Below are 17,493 nucleotides of genomic sequence, written 5' to 3' on the forward strand. Positions count from 1 at the left end.
ATTAAAGTGTTCTTCTAAAAAACCAGGATTACGGTGAACAGCACAAACAGCAGGATTAAGGTACACTGTACAAACACTACGATTAGGCTGTGCTATACAAACACCAGGTTTAAGGTGTACAACACAAACACCAGGATTAAGGTTTATTACACAAAACACATGATTCCGGTGTACTTCACAAACACCAGGATTAAGGTGTACTAAACAAACACCAGGATTAAGGTGTAATACGCAAACACCAGGATTAAGGTGTACTGCACAAACATCAGGATTAATGTGTACTTCATAAACACGAGGATTAAGGTGAATTAAACAAACACCAGGATTAAGGTGTACTACATAAACACCATGATTAAGGTGCACTGCAAAAACACCATTATTAACGTGTACTACTCAAACTCCTGGATTAAGGTGTACTACACAAACACCTGGATTAACGTGTACTCCACAAACACCAGGATTAAGGTGGACTACACATATTTTTTAGGTGTACTACACAAACACGAGGATTAATTTGTACTGAACAAACATCAGGATTTAGTTGTATTACATAAACACCAGTATTAAGGTGTACTACATAAATATTAATATGTACTACATTAATATTAAGGTGTGCTACACAAATATCTAGGTGTATTACACAAACATCAGGATTAAGGTGTTTTACACAAACACCAAGTATAAAGGTTACTACACAAACACAATGATTAAGTTTTACTACACAAATATTGAGGTGACATACACAAACACCCGGATTAAGGTATACTACACAAACACCAGGATTAAGGTGTACTTCACAAACACCAAGATTAAAGTGTACTACTCAAACGCGAGCATTCAGGTCTACTATACAAACAACAATAATAAAGTGTACTACACAAACATCAAGATTAAGGTGTTTTACACAATTAGCAGGATTAAGGTGTACTATACAAACACCAGGATTAAGGTGTACTTCACAATCACCAGAATTAAGGTGTACTAAACAAAAACCAGGAATAAGGTGTAGTACACAAACACCAGGATTATGGTGTACTATACTAAGACGATTATTAAGGTGTACTACACAAACACCAGGATTTAGTTTTAGTGCACAAATATAAGGATTAATGTGTACTACACAAACACCAGGATTAAGGTGTATTAAAGAAACACTATGATTATGGTGCATTGTACAAACACCAGGATTAAGGTGTACAACACATACACCAGGATTAAGGTTTACTACACAAAACACAAGATTCCGGTGTACTTCACAAACACCAGGATTAAGGTGTACTAAACAAACTCCAGGAATAAGGTGTACTACACAAACACCAGGATTAAGGTATACTACAGAACCTCCTGGATTAAGGTGTAATACACAAACACCCGGATTAAGGTGTACTTCACAAACACCACGATTAAAGTGTACTACTCAAACACGAGCATTCAGGTCTACTATACAAACACCAATAATAAAGTGTACTACACAAACAACAAGATTAAGGTGTTTTACACAAACAGCAGGATTAAGGTGTACTTCACAATCACCAGGTTTAAGGTGTACTAAACAAAAACCAGGAATAAGGTGTAGTACACAAACACCAGGATTATGGTGTACTATACTAAGACGATTATTAAGGTGTACTACACAAACACCAGGATTTAGTTTTAGTGCACAAATATCAGGATTAATGTGTACTACACAAACACCAGGATTAAGGTGTATTAAAGAAACACTATGATTATGGTGCATTGTACAAACACCAGGATTAAGGTGTACTACTCAAACTCTTGGATTAAGGTGTACTATACAAACACCAGGATTAAGGTGTACTTCACAAACACCAGGATTTAGGTGTACTACACAAACACCAGTATTAAGGTGCACTACACAAACACTAGGGTTAAGATGTACTTTACAAACACCAGGATTAAGGTGTACTACACAAACACCAGCATTAAGTTTTCTACACAAATATTAAGCTGTACTACACAAACAGCAGTAATAAGTTTTACACCACAAATACCAGGAATAAGGTGTATTACACAAACGGCAGAATTAAGGTGTACTGCACAAACATCATGATTAAGATGTACTATACAAACACCAGGTTTAAGGTGTACTACACAAACACCAGGATTAAGGTGTACTACACAAACACTAGGATTAAGGTGTACTACTCAAACACCAGGATTAAGGCGTACTACAAAAACACAAGGATTATGGTGTACATCACAAACACCAGGATAAAAGTGTACTACACAAACACGAGCATTCAGGTGTACTATACAAACAAAAATAATAAAGTGTACTACACAAACATCAGGATTCAGGTGTACTACACAAACACGAGGATTAAGGTGTACTACACAAACACCAGGATTAAGGTTTACTGCATAATCATCAGGATTAGGTGTACTACAAAAAACACGAGGATTAAGGTGGACTACACAAACACTAGGATTAAATGTTACATCTCAAACACAAAGATTAAGTTTTTCTTCACAAATATTGAGGTGTACTACACAAACACGAGGATTAGCTGTACTACACAAACACCAGGATTAAGGTGTACTTCACAAACACCAGGATTATAGTGTACTACACAAACACGAGCAATCAGGTGTACTATACAAACAAATATAATAAAGTGTACTACACAAACACCAGGATTAAGGTATTTTACACATAGAGCTGGATTAAGGTGTACTATACAAACACCAGAATTAAAGTGTTTTACACAAACACCAGGATTAAGGTGTAGTACACAAACACGAGGATTAAGGTGTACTTAACAAACAACAGGGTTAAGGACTACAACACAAACAACAAGATTTAGGTGTTTTACACAATCAGCAGGATAAAGGTGTACTATACAAACACCAGGATTAAGGTGTACTTCACAATCACCTGGACTAAGGTGTACTAAACAAGCACCAGGAATAAGGTGTAGTACACAAACACCAGGATTATGGTGTACTACTCAAACACGAGTATTAAGGTGTACTACACAAACACCAGGATTTAGGTGTAGGGCACAAACACAAGGATTAATGTGTACTACACAAACACCAGGATTAAAGCATACTTCTCAAACACCAGGATTACGATGTATTAAAGAAACACCATGATTAAGATGTATTAAAGAAACACCATGATTAAGGTGCATTGTACAAACACCAGGATTAAGGTGTACTACTCAAACTCTTGGATTAAGGTGTACTATACAAACACCAGGATTATGGTGTACTTCACAAACACCAGGATTAAGCTGAACTACACAAATGCCAAGATTAAGATGTACTGCATCAATACAAAGATTAAGGTGTACTTCACAAACACCAGGATTAAGGTGGACTAAATAAACATCAGGAATAAAGTGTACTACACAAACACCATGATTCATGTGTATTACACAAACACCAGGATTAAGGTGTACTACGCAAACACCAGGATTAAAGTGTTCTTCTAAAAAACCAGGATTACGGTGAACAGCACAAACAGCAGGATTAAGGTACACTGTACAAACACTACGATTAGGCTGTGCTATACAAACACCAGGTTTAAGGTGTACAACACAAACACCAGGATTAAGGTTTATTACACAAAACACATGATTCCGGTGTACTTCACAAACACCAGGATTAAGGTGTACTAAACAAACACCAGGATTAAGGTGTAATACGCAAACACCAGGATTAAGGTGTACTGCACAAACATCAGGATTAATGTGTACTTCATAAACACGAGGATTAAGGTGAATTAAACAAACACCAGGATTAAGGTGTACTACATAAACACCATGATTAAGGTGCACTGCAAAAACACCATTATTAACGTGTACTACTCAAACTCCTGGATTAAGGTGTACTACACAAACACCTGGATTAACGTGTACTCCACAAACACCAGGATTAAGGTGGACTACACATATTTTTTAGGTGTACTACACAAACACGAGGATTAATTTGTACTGAACAAACATCAGGATTTAGTTGTATTACATAAACACCAGTATTAAGGTGTACTACATAAATATTAATATGTACTACATTAATATTAAGGTGTGCTACACAAATATCTAGGTGTATTACACAAACATCAGGATTAAGGTGTTTTACACAAACACCAAGTATAAAGGTTACTACACAAACACAATGATTAAGTTTTACTACACAAATATTGAGGTGACATACACAAACACCCGGATTAAGGTATACTACACAAACACCAGGATTAAGGTGTACTTCACAAACACCAAGATTAAAGTGTACTACTCAAACGCGAGCATTCAGGTCTACTATACAAACAACAATAATAAAGTGTACTACACAAACATCAAGATTAAGGTGTTTTACACAATTAGCAGGATTAAGGTGTACTATACAAACACCAGGATTAAGGTGTACTTCACAATCACCAGAATTAAGGTGTACTAAACAAAAACCAGGAATAAGGTGTAGTACACAAACACCAGGATTATGGTGTACTATACTAAGACGATTATTAAGGTGTACTACACAAACACCAGGATTTAGTTTTAGTGCACAAATATCAGGATTAATGTGTACTACACAAACACCAGGATTAAGGTGTATTAAAGAAACACTATGATTATGGTGCATTGTACAAACACCAGGATTAAGGTGTACAACACAAACACCAGGATTAAGGTTTACTACACAAAACACAAGATTCCGGTGTACTTCACAAACACCAGGATTAAGGTGTACTAAACAAACTCCAGGAATAAGGTGTACTACACAAACACCAGGATTAAGGTATACTACAGAACCTCCTGGATTAAGGTGTAATACACAAACACCCGGATTAAGGTGTACTTCACAAACACCACGATTAAAGTGTACTACTCAAACACGAGCATTCAGGTCTACTATACAAACACCAATAATAAAGTGTACTACACAAACAACAAGATTAAGGTGTTTTACACAAACAGCAGGATTAAGGTGTACTTCACAATCACCAGGTTTAAGGTGTACTAAACAAAAACCAGGAATAAGGTGTAGTACACAAACACCAGGATTATGGTGTACTATACTAAGACGATTATTAAGGTGTACTACACAAACACCAGGATTTAGTTTTAGTGCACAAATATCAGGATTAATGTGTACTACACAAACACCAGGATTAAGGTGTATTAAAGAAACACTATGATTATGGTGCATTGTACAAACACCAGGATTAAGGTGTACTACTCAAACTCTTGGATTAAGGTGTACTATACAAACACCAGGATTAAGGTGTACTTCACAAACACCAGGATTTAGGTGTACTACACAAACACCAGTATTAAGGTGCACTACACAAACACTAGGGTTAAGATGTACTTTACAAACACCAGGATTAAGGTGTACTACACAAACACCAGCATTAAGTTTTCTACACAAATATTAAGCTGTACTACACAAACAGCAGTAATAAGTTTTACACCACAAATACCAGGAATAAGGTGTATTACACAAACGGCAGAATTAAGGTGTACTGCACAAACATCATGATTAAGATGTACTATACAAACACCAGGTTTAAGGTGTACTACACAAACACCAGGATTAAGGTGTACTACACAAACACTAGGATTAAGGTGTACTACTCAAACACCAGGATTAAGGCGTACTACAAAAACACAAGGATTATGGTGTACATCACAAACACCAGGATAAAAGTGTACTACACAAACACGAGCATTCAGGTGTACTATACAAACAAAAATAATAAAGTGTACTACACAAACATCAGGATTCAGGTGTACTACACAAACACGAGGATTAAGGTGTACTACACAAACACCAGGATTAAGGTTTACTGCATAATCATCAGGATTAGGTGTACTACAAAAAACACGAGGATTAAGGTGGACTACACAAACACTAGGATTAAATGTTACATCTCAAACACAAAGATTAAGTTTTTCTTCACAAATATTGAGGTGTACTACACAAACACGAGGATTAGCTGTACTACACAAACACCAGGATTAAGGTGTACTTCACAAACACCAGGATTATAGTGTACTACACAAACACGAGCAATCAGGTGTACTATACAAACAAATATAATAAAGTGTACTACACAAACACCAGGATTAAGGTATTTTACACATAGAGCTGGATTAAGGTGTACTATACAAACACCAGAATTAAAGTGTTTTACACAAACACCAGGATTAAGGTGTAGTACACAAACACGAGGATTAAGGTGTACTTAACAAACAACAGGGTTAAGGACTACAACACAAACAACAAGATTTAGGTGTTTTACACAATCAGCAGGATAAAGGTGTACTATACAAACACCAGGATTAAGGTGTACTTCACAATCACCTGGACTAAGGTGTACTAAACAAGCACCAGGAATAAGGTGTAGTACACAAACACCAGGATTATGGTGTACTACTCAAACACGAGTATTAAGGTGTACTACACAAACACCAGGATTTAGGTGTAGGGCACAAACACAAGGATTAATGTGTACTACACAAACACCAGGATTAAAGCATACTTCTCAAACACCAGGATTACGATGTATTAAAGAAACACCATGATTAAGATGTATTAAAGAAACACCATGATTAAGGTGCATTGTACAAACACCAGGATTAAGGTGTACTACTCAAACTCTTGGATTAAGGTGTACTATACAAACACCAGGATTATGGTGTACTTCACAAACACCAGGATTAAGCTGAACTACACAAATGCCAAGATTAAGATGTACTGCATCAATACAAAGATTAAGGTGTACTTCACAAACACCAGGATTAAGGTGGACTAAATAAACATCAGGAATAAAGTGTACTACACAAACACCATGATTCATGTGTATTACACAAACACCAGGATTAAGGTGTACTACGCAAACACCAGGATTAAAGTGTTCTTCTAAAAAACCAGGATTACGGTGAACAGCACAAACAGCAGGATTAAGGTACACTGTACAAACACTACGATTAGGCTGTGCTATACAAACACCAGGTTTAAGGTGTACAACACAAACACCAGGATTAAGGTTTACTACACAAAACACATGATTCCGGTGTACTTCACAAACACCAGGATTAAGGTGTACTAAACAAACACCAGGATTAAGGTGTAATACGCAAACACCAGGATTAAGGTGTACTGCACAAACATCAGGATTAATGTGTACTTCATAAACACGAGGATTAAGGTGAATTAAACAAACACCAGGATTAAGGTGTACTACATAAACACCATGATTAAGGTGCACTGCAAAAACACCATTATTAACGTGTACTACTCAAACTCCTGGATTAAGGTGTACTACACAAACACCTGGATTAACGTGTACTCCACAAACACCAGGATTAAGGTGGACTACACATATTTTTTAGGTGTACTACACAAACACGAGGATTAATTTGTACTGAACAAACATCAGGATTTAGTTGTATTACATAAACACCAGTATTAAGGTGTACTACATAAATATTAATATGTACTACATTAATATTAAGGTGTGCTACACAAATATCTAGGTGTATTACACAAACATCAGGATTAAGGTGTTTTACACAAACACCAAGTATAAAGGTTACTACACAAACACAATGATTAAGTTTTACTACACAAATATTGAGGTGACATACACAAACACCCGGATTAAGGTATACTACACAAACACCAGGATTAAGGTGTACTTCACAAACACCAAGATTAAAGTGTACTACTCAAACGCGAGCATTCAGGTCTACTATACAAACAACAATAATAAAGTGTACTACACAAACATCAAGATTAAGGTGTTTTACACAATTAGCAGGATTAAGGTGTACTATACAAACACCAGGATTAAGGTGTACTTCACAATCACCAGAATTAAGGTGTACTAAACAAAAACCAGGAATAAGGTGTAGTACACAAACACCAGGATTATGGTGTACTATACTAAGACGATTATTAAGGTGTACTACACAAACACCAGGATTTAGTTTTAGTGCACAAATATCAGGATTAATGTGTACTACACAAACACCAGGATTAAGGTGTATTAAAGAAACACTATGATTATGGTGCATTGTACAAACACCAGGATTAAGGTGTACAACACAAACACCAGGATTAAGGTTTACTACACAAAACACAAGATTCCGGTGTACTTCACAAACACCAGGATTAAGGTGTACTAAACAAACTCCAGGAATAAGGTGTACTACACAAACACCAGGATTAAGGTATACTACAGAACCTCCTGGATTAAGGTGTAATACACAAACACCCGGATTAAGGTGTACTTCACAAACACCACGATTAAAGTGTACTACTCAAACACGAGCATTCAGGTCTACTATACAAACACCAATAATAAAGTGTACTACACAAACAACAAGATTAAGGTGTTTTACACAAACAGCAGGATTAAGGTGTACTTCACAATCACCAGGTTTAAGGTGTACTAAACAAAAACCAGGAATAAGGTTTAGTACACAAACACCAGGATTATGGTGTACTATACTAAGACGATTATTAAGGTGTACTACACAAACACCAGGATTTAGTTTTAGTGCACAAATATCAGGATTAATGTGTACTACACAAACACCAGGATTAAGGTGTATTAAAGAAACACTATGATTATGGTGCATTGTACAAACACCAGGATTAAGGTGTACTACTCAAACTCTTGGATTAAGGTGTACTATACAAACACCAGGATTAAGGTGTACTTCACAAACACCAGGATTTAGGTGTACTACACAAACACCAGTATTAAGGTGCACTACACAAACACTAGGGTTAAGATGTACTTTACAAACACCAGGATTAAGGTGTACTACACAAACACCAGCATTAAGTTTTCTACACAAATATTAAGCTGTACTACACAAACAGCAGTAATAAGTTTTACACCACAAATACCAAGAATAAGGTGTATTACACAAACGGCAGAATTAAGGTGTACTGCACAAACATCATGATTAAGATGTACTATACAAACACCAGGTTTAAGGTGTACTACACAAACACCAGGATTGAGGTGTACTACACAAACACTAGGATTAAGGTGTACTACTCAAACACCAGGATTAAGGCGTACTACAAAAACACAAGGATTATGGTGTACATCACAAACACCAGGATAAAAGTGTACTACACAAACACGAGCATTCAGGTGTACTATACAAACAAAAATAACAAAGTGTACTACACAAACATCAGGATTCAGGTGTACTACACAAACACGAGGATTAAGGTGTACTACACAAACACCAGGATTAAGGTTTACTGCATAATCATCAGGATTAGGTGTACTACAAAAAACACGAGGATTAAGGTGGACTACACAAACACTAGGATTAAATGTTACATCACAAACACAAAGATTAAGTTTTTCTTCACAAATATTGAGGTGTACTACACAAACACGAGGATTAGCTGTACTACACAAACACCAGGATTAAGGTGTACTTCACAAACACCAGGATTATAGTGTACTACACAAACACGAGCAATCAGGTGTACTATACAAACAAATATAATAAAGTGTACTACACAAACACCAGGATTAAGGTATTTTACACATAGAGCTGGATTAAGGTGTACTATACAAACACCAGAATTAAAGTGTTTTACACAAACACCAGGATTAAGGTGTAGTACACAAACACGAGGATTAAGGTGTACTTAACAAACAACAGGGTTAAGGACTACAACACAAACAACAAGATTTAGGTGTTTTACACAATCAGCAGGATAAAGGTGTACTATACAAACACCAGGATTAAGGTGTACTTCACAATCACCTGGACTAAGGTGTACTAAACAAGCACCAGGAATAAGGTGTAGTACACAAACACCAGGATTATGGTGTACTACTCAAACACGAGTATTAAGGTGTACTACACAAACACCAGGATTTAGGTGTAGGGCACAAACACAAGGATTAATGTGTACTACACAAACACCAGGATTAAAGCATACTTCTCAAACACCAGGATTACGATGTATTAAAGAAACACCATGATTAAGATGTATTAAAGAAACACCATGATTAAGGTGCATTGTACAAACACCAGGATTAAGGTGTACTACTCAAACTCTTGGATTAAGGTGTTCTATACAAACACCAGGATTATGGTGTACTTCACAAACACCAGGATTAAGCTGAACTACACAAATGCCAAGATTAAGATGTACTGCATCAATACAAAGATTAAGGTGTACTTCACAAACACCAGGATTAAGGTGGACTAAATAAACATCAGGAATAAAGTGTACTACACAAACACCATGATTCATGTGTATTACACAAACACCAGGATTAAGGTGTACTACGCAAACACCAGGATTAAAGTGTTCTTCTAAAAAACCAGGATTACGGTGAACAGCACAAACAGCAGGATTAAGGTACACTGTACAAACACTACGATTAGGCTGTGCTATACAAACACCAGGTTTAAGGAGTACAACACAAACTCCAGGATTAAGGTTTACTACACAAAACACATGATTCCGGTGTACTTCACAAACACCAGGATTAAGGTGTACTAAACAAACACCAGGATTAAGGTGTAATACGCAAACACCAGGATTAAGGTGTACTGCACAAACATCAGGATTAATGTGTACTTCATAAACACGAGGATTAAGGTGAATTAAACAAACACCAGGATTAAGGTGTACTACATAAACACCATGATTAAGGTGCACTGCAAAAACACCATTATTAACGTGTACTACTCAAACTCCTGGATTAACGTGTACTACACAAACACCTGGATTAACGTGTACTCCACAAACACCAGGATTAAGGTGGACTACACATATTTTTTAGGTGTACTACACAAACACGAGGATTAATTTGTACTGAACAAACATCAGGATTTAGTTGTATTACATAAACACCAGTATTAAGGTGTACTACATAAATATTAATATGTACTACATTAATATTAAGGTGTGCTACACAAATATCTAGGTGTATTACACAAACATCAGGATTAAGGTGTTTTACACAAACACCAAGTATAAAGGTTACTACACAAACACAATGATTAAGTTTTACTACACAAATATTGAGGTGACATACACAAACACCCGGATTAAGGTATACTACACAAACACCAGGATTAAGGTGTACTTCACAAACACCAAGATTAAAGTGTACTACTCAAACGCGAGCATTCAGGTCTACTATACAAACAACAATAATAAAGTGTACTACACAAACATCAAGATTAAGGTGTTTTACACAATTAGCAGGATTAAGGTGTACTATACAAACACCAGGATTAAGGTGTACTTCACAATCACCAGAATTAAGGTGTACTAAACAAAAACCAGGAATAAGGTGTAGTACACAAACACTAGGATTATGGTGTACTACCCTAACACGAGTATTAAGATGTACTACACAATCACCAGGATTTAGGTTTAGTGCACAAACATCAGTTTTAATGTGTACTACAGAAAAACCAGGATTAAGGTGTATTAAAGAAACACCATGATTAAGGTGCATTGTACAAACACCAGGATTAAGGTGTGATACTCAAACTCATGGATTAAGGTGTACTATACAAACACCAGGATTAAGGTGTACTTCATAAACCCTAGGATTAAGCTGGACTACACAAATGCGAAGATTAAGATGTACTTCATCAACACAAAGATTAAGGTGTACTTCACAAACACCAGGATTTAAGTGTACTACACAAACACCAGTATTAAGGTGCACTACACAAATATTAAGCTGTACTACACAAACAGCAGTAATAAGGTTTACACCACAAATACCAGGAATAAGGTGTATTACACAAACGGCAGAATTAAGGTGTACTGCACAAACATTATGATTAAGATGTACTATACAAACACCAGGTTTAAGGTGTACAACACAAACACCAGGATTAAGGTGTACTACACAAACACTAGGATTGAGGTGTACTACACAAACACCAGGATTAAGGTGTACTACAAAAACACAAGGATTATGGTGTACTTCACAAACACCAGGATTAAAGTGTACTACACAAACACGAGCATTCAGGTGTACTATACAAACAAAAATAATAAAGTTTACTACACAAACATCAGGATTAAGGTGTACTACACAAACACGAGGATTAAGGTGCACTACACAAACACCAGGATTAAGGTTTACTGCCTAATCATCAGGATTAAGGTGTACTACAAAAAACACGAGGATTAAGGTGGACTACACAAACACTAGGATTAAATGTTATTTCACAAACACAAGGATTAAGTTTTTCTTCACAAATATTGAGGTGTACTACACAAACACGAGGATTAGGTGTACTACAAAAACACCAGGATTAAGGTGTACTTCACAAACACCAGGATTATAGTGTACTACACAAACACGATCATTCAGATGTTCTATGCAAACAAATATAATAAAGTGTACTACACAAACACCAGGATTAAGGTGTTTTACACATAGAGCTGGATTAAGGTGTACTATACAAACTCCAGAATTAAAGTGTTTTACACAAATACCAGGATTAAGGTGTAGTACACAATCACGAGGATTAAGGTGTACTTAACAAATAACAGGGTTAAGGACTACTACACAAACAACAAGATTAAGGTGTTTTACACAAACAGCAGGATTAAGGTGTACTATACAAACACCAGGATTAAGGTGTCCTTCACAATCACCTGGATTAAGGTGTACTAAACAAGCACCAGGAATAAGGTGTAGTACACAAACACCAGGATTATGGTGTACTGCTCAAAAACGAGTATTAAGGTGTACTACACAAACACCAGGATTTAGGTGTAGGGCACAAACACAAGGATTAATGTGTACTACACAAATACCAGGATTAAGGCAAACTTCTCAAACACCAGGATTTAGGTGTATTAAAGAAACACCATGATTAAGGTGCATTGTACAAACACCAGGATTAAGGTGTACTACTCAAACTCTTGGATTAAGGCGTACTATAAAAACACCAGGATTAAGGTGTACTTCACAAACACCAGGATTAAGCTGGACTACACAAATGCCAAGATTAAGATGTACTGCATCAATACAAAGATAAAGGTGTACTTCACAATCACCAGGATTATGGTGTACTAAACAAACATCAGGAATAAAGTGTACTACACAAACTCCAAGATTCAGGTGTACTACACAAACACCAGGATTAAGGTGTACTACGCAAACACCAGGATTAAAGTGTTCTACTAAAAAACCAGGATTACGGTGTACAGCACAAACAGCAGGATTAAGGAACACTGTATAAAAACTACGATTAGGCTGTGCTATATAAACACCAGGTTTAAGGTGTACAACACAAACACCAGGATTAAGGTTTACTACACAAAACACATGATTCCGGTGTACTTCACAAACACCAGGATTAAGGTGGACTACACATATTTTTTAGGTGTACTACACAAACACGAGGATTAATTTGTACTGCACAAACCTCAGGATTTAGGTGTATTACATAAACACCAGTATTAAGGTGTACTACATAAATATTAATGTGTACTACATTAATATTAAGGTGTGCTACACAAATATCTAGGGGTATTACACAAACATCAGGATTAAGGTGTTTTAAACAAACACCAATATTAAAGGTTACTACACAAACACTAGGCTTAAGTTTTACTACATAAATATTGAGGTATACTACACAAACATTAAGGTGTACTACACAAACACCCGGATTAAGGTATACTACACAAACACCAGGATTAAGGTGTACTTCAAAAACACCAAGATTAAATTGTACTACTCAAACGCGAGCATTCAGGTCTACTATACAAACAACAATAATAAAGTGTACTACACAAACAACAAGATTAAGGTGTTTTACACAATTAGCAGGATTAAGGTGTACTATACAAACACCAGGATTAAGGTGTATTTCACTATCACCCGGATTAAGATGTACTAAACAAAAACCAGGAATAAGGTGTATTACACAAACACCAGGATTATAGTGTACTACCCAGACACGAGTATTAAGGTGTACTACACAAACACCAGGATTTAGGTTTAGTGCACAAACATCAGGATTAATGTGTACTACAGAAACACCAGGATTAAGGTGTATTAAAAAAACACGATGATTAAGGTGCATTGTACAAACACCAGGATTAAGGTGTGCTATTCAAACTCTTGGTTTAAGGTGTACTATACAAACACCAGGATTAAGGTGTACTTCATAAACCCTAGGATTAAGCTGGACTACACAAATGCGAAGATTAAGATGTACTTCATCAACACAAAGATTAAGGTGTACTTCACAAACGCCAGGATTTAGGTGTACTACACAAACACCAGTATTAAGGTGCACTACACAAACACTAGGATTAAGATGTACTTCACAAACACCAGGATTAGGGTGTACTACACAAACACCAGGATTAAGTTTTCTACACAAATATTTAGCTGTACTACACAAACAGCAGTAATAAGGTTTATACCACAAATACCAGGAATAAAGTGTATTACACAAACGGCAGAAATAAGGTGTACTGCACAAACATCATGATTAAGATGTACTATACAAACACCAGGTTTAAGGTGTACTACACAAACACCAGGATTAAGGTGTACTACACAAACACTAGGATTGAGGTGTACTACACAAACACCAGGATTAAGGTGTACTACAAAAACACAAGGATTATGGTGTACTTCACAAACACCAGGATTAGAGTGTACTACACAAACACGAGCATTCAGGTGTACTATACAAACAAATATAATAAAGTGTACTACACAAACACGAGGATTAAGGTGTACTACACAACCACGAGGATTAAGGTGTACTTCACAAACACCAGGATTAAGGTGTACTACACAAACACGAGGATTAAGGTGTACTTCACAAACACCAGGATTAAGGTGTACTGCATAATCATCAGGATTAAGGTGTACTACAAAAAACACGAGGATTAAGGTGGACTACACAAACACCAGGATTAACTGTTACTTCACAAACACCAGGATTAAATGTTACTTCACAAACACAAGGATTATGTTTTTCTACACAAATATTGAGGTGTACTACACAAACACGAGGATTAGGTGTACTACACAAACACCAGAATTAAGGTGTACTTCACAAACACCAGGATTATAGTGTACTACACAAACACGAGCATTCAGGTGTACTATACAAACAAATATAATAAAGTGTACTACACAAATACCTGGGTTAAGGTGTACTACACAAACACCAAACACCTGGAGTAAGATATACTACACAAACACCAGGGTTAAGGTGTACTACACAAACACCAAACACCTGGAGTAAGATATACTACACAAACACCAGGGTTAAGGTGTATTACACAAACACCAAACACCTGGAGTAAGATATACTACACAAACACCAGGGTTAAGGTGTACTACACAAACACCAGGAGTCGTACAGACAACTTGCATGTAGCAAACAGGAATTATTGACGGAATGTTAAGTTTAGGGATTGACACTATTACACGGGGAGGCAGTGTAGACGAGGAGGGGAGAAGCAACACACGTTTGGGGAAGAGGCAGTGTAGACGAGGAGGGGGAGAAGCAACACATGTATTCACCTAGTTGTGTTTGCGGGGGTTGAGCTTTGCTCTTTCGGCCCGCCTCTCAACTGTCAATCAACTGTTTACTAAATACTTTTTTCCCCCACAACACACACACACACACACACACACCAGGAAGCACCCCGTGACAGCTCACTAACTCCCAGGTACCTATTTACTGCTAGGTAACAGGGGTATTCAGGGTGAAAGAAACTTTGCCCATTTGTTTCTGCCTCGTGCGGGAATCGAACCCGCGCCACAGAATTACGAGTCCTGCATGCTATCCACCAGGCTACGAGGCCCCTACATGTGGGGAAGAGACAGTGTAGACGAGGAGGGGAGAGACAGTGTAGACGAGGAGGGGAGAGGCAACACATGTTAGGGGAGAGGCAGTGTTGACAAGGAGGGAAGAAGCAACACATGTGGGGGAGAGACAGTGTAGACGAGGAGGGGAGAAGCAACACATGTGGGGGAGAGGCAGTGTAGACGAGGAGGGGAGAAGCAACACATGTTGGAGAAAGTTTTAAATGTAGTGACAAAACGGGGGATCAAAAGAGACACATGCAGGAGTTATTTTATCAAAATTATAACATTCTAATAACCAGATATATATATGTCAATGAACTTGAACAGAATGGAAGCATAGATTTTGTGGGTTGAAATACTGAACATTTTGGTATGAGTTTGTGTTACGGTTGACTTTTTTTTTAGTTGAGTAAACTAGACTGACAAAACAGGAAACACAGAAGCAGAAAAGTTTTAGAATTAGTTGATGATGGCTTCATTGAACAATATATTAAGAAGCTAGGATGCGAAAATATTTTACACTTCGTGTTAACTTAAACGGAAGCGCATCATTGACGTCTTTGTCTCTATCTTCAGTGGCTTGATGCTCATCCTGGTCACTTGTGCAGTTATTCCTTTCTTTCTTCTCCACCTCCGTATGCTAAGACCCGCAACTGCTTGTTTGTGGAATTAGGTTATTTTTGACCCTATGTTTTTTTTTTTAGTCAAACGTTCATTTCTCTGCCGCTCGTATCATTATAGGTAAATGGTACACTGTTCCATTTACTTTCCCCCGTATCTTCCACTTTCTTTTCCGGATCATTGATGTTTCTTGGACTCATTACGAGAGCCTGGTCCTCCTTTTGTGTGATTTTATCTATCGGCATGTCTTCTGGGGTAATGGTCTGACTGATACCTGAGGCTTTCTTCTGGAGCCTGTCGCCCTCTCTTCCATTACCTCTCCTGAATTCAAGCCAACGCAAGCCGACTCGTGCCCTTTCCTGTACTGACCTTTCTCTCTGCTGATCCTCTATTTACAGTCATGTCGTGGAAGGTCGTCAGTAACCTACGCAACAATGACCATTTCCCCATTCTTATCACCTTTTCTTTCCGCCTTCTTCTCTCCTTCCTTCGGTGGTGGGTTGATAAGGCGGACTGGAATCTTTCACCTTTCAATCTTTTTCTAATATATCTGATCTGCTTCTCCCTCGAGCCTTCCTTCTTTCCCACAACACCTTATGAGGAACAGCCCTCCGCTCTGTCCCTCTCTATGCCTCCCGAGGCGCACACAATTGCGTTCTCTGGTGGAATTCAGACTGTGCTCAGGCTTTCCGCTTTAAAGCCTGAAGTCTGCAAAAGACACTGACGCCTGAGTTTTTTTTGTTTCGAAAGGTGAGTGCTGTGGTCAGTACAGTTATAAGGAAGAGTTGGACATTCTATATCTTCACAATAAAGGTTGACGCCTCTCTCCTTCAGATCTGGAAGAAAATGCGCAAAATTGCTTTCTACATTTGTGTCAGACATCACAAGTCTTTCAACTCCATAGTTGTGACATGGCTCACCTTCGCACCTCTCAGCTGTTGGATCCGCTACTAATTTTCCTACTTCAGCCCGTTCTCAAAAACAAAGGCTAAAGTCCATTCCATGCACCGGCCAAACCCTCTGTTTGGTGG

The sequence above is a fragment of the Procambarus clarkii genome, chromosome 26, assembly GCF_040958095.1.
Source record: "Procambarus clarkii isolate CNS0578487 chromosome 26, FALCON_Pclarkii_2.0, whole genome shotgun sequence".
In the NCBI taxonomy this organism is placed as follows: Eukaryota; Metazoa; Arthropoda; class Malacostraca; order Decapoda; family Cambaridae; genus Procambarus; species Procambarus clarkii.